This window comes from Euprymna scolopes, chromosome 42 (assembly GCF_053919585.1).
Source record: "Euprymna scolopes isolate OS-2025 chromosome 42, ASM5391958v1, whole genome shotgun sequence".
Taxonomy (NCBI): domain Eukaryota; kingdom Metazoa; phylum Mollusca; class Cephalopoda; order Sepiida; family Sepiolidae; genus Euprymna; species Euprymna scolopes.
Genome location: NC_136523.1, coordinates 34370314 through 34372196, shown reverse-complemented (window position 1 = coordinate 34372196; position 1883 = coordinate 34370314).

Sequence of the window (1883 nt, the reverse complement as noted above, 5' to 3'; positions counted from 1 at the left end):
CCATTTTTATCTTCGCATATTTTTTGCTCTTTCCAAAAAAAAACGTTATTCATGACAGATTGCAGAATCTCTGGATTGCGATTTAACTTCCTTATTTTGTTCCTGATGTTTTCCTTCAATTCTTGCAGGGTTTGGGGTTTGTTAACATAGACTCTTTCTTTAAGATATCGCCACAAGTAAAAGTCGGGGCTAGTCAAGTCTAGAGAGCATGGTGACTATTTAGCATTGCCAATGTGAGAGATAATGTTGTCGCCAAAATAATTTCACAACATTGTTCAATGCTATACTTATCGATAATTAATTTCTAAAATATTATCTGTAAAATATCTGAAATAGAGAAAAAATAACTATTAATGGTAAAATGACAAAGATTTTCAACCCTTTAGTTACTTTTTGGACTGCATAACTTTAAATTTGATGTATTTCCAATCGATTGACCCCCCCCCTCCACGCTGTTTAAGTTGTATATTTTGCAGTGTCTGTGATAAACTTTCAAAGAATTATTATTCTTGAAAAAAAAAAAAAAATCCCCTTTGAAAATTTGAATGTCGGAATTCCCTTTTGGCAATTTTATCTTTAGTTGTTGTTTTTATTATTATTATTATTATTATTTATTTTATTTTTTTACATTTTTTCTTCATTTTTTTTTAATATTAAAAAGTTATTTTAAAAAAAAAAAAATTATATTAATTTTTTTTTAATTGGAAAATTATTTTTCATTTATTTTCTTTTTTTTTTACATTTTTCTTTTTTAATATTAAAAAATATTTTTTTTCAAACTTTTTATATTATTTCTTTTTAAATTTTTTTCATTTGTTTTTTTTTTACATTTTTTTTCTTTTAACATTTTTTTCATTTTTTTAATATTAAAAATGTATTTAAAAAAAAATTAGTATTTTTTTTTAATAAAAAAATGATTTTTCATTTGTTTTGCAAATTAAGAAAAATTTATGTTTTGGTTATTAACTTATTTTCATGTTTATTATCTCGTTTTTATTTATTTTATTTATATTTATTTTAAATATTTTTTTCTTTGTTAAAAATGTAACAAAAAAACTAAAATTTTAATTATATATCTATGAAAGTGAAAATGCATATATCAGGACATTTCTCAAGCTAAAATAATTTTTTTTTTTTTAATATTAACAAATTATTTTTAAACTTTTTTTATTTTTTAATTTAAAAAATGTTTTTTCATTTGTTTCGCAAAATAAAAAAAAATTATCTTTGGTTTTGAATTTATTTTCATTATAATCATCTCGTTTTTATTTTTATTTATTTTATTTATATTTATTTTAAATATTTTTTTCTTTGTTAAAAATGTAACAAAAAAACTAAAATTTTAATTATATATCTATAAAAGTGAAAATGCATATATCAGGACATTTCTCAAGCTAAAATAATTTTTTTTTTTTTAATATTAACAAATTATTTTAAAACTTTTTTATTTTTTAATTTGTTTTGCAAAATAAAAAAAAATTATCTTTGGTTTTGAATTTATTTTCATTATAATCATCTCGTTTTTATTTTTATTTATACTAGCATTTTAGCCCGGCGTTGCCCGGGTTTTTGGAGGTGTATGTTGAGCAAAAAAAAAAGTTGTCAATTTTTTTAACTTTGACCCCTATTATGACCCTTTAACATTTAAGATTTTCGGCTCAAGTAAAGTTATTAAGTTAGATCCATGTCCAAGGAACCTATATCTAAAATTTCAAGTGTTTACACCCAAAATTGTTGGAGGAGTTTGGTAGAGTTCTCAAAGGTAAAATCGTTGAACTTTGACCCTTCAACAAACAAATTTCTGGCTGAAAACCGATCACAAAGATTTTCCCAAATCTCATTACCCTGTATATCAAATTTCGAGTCTGTAGACTTAAAATTGA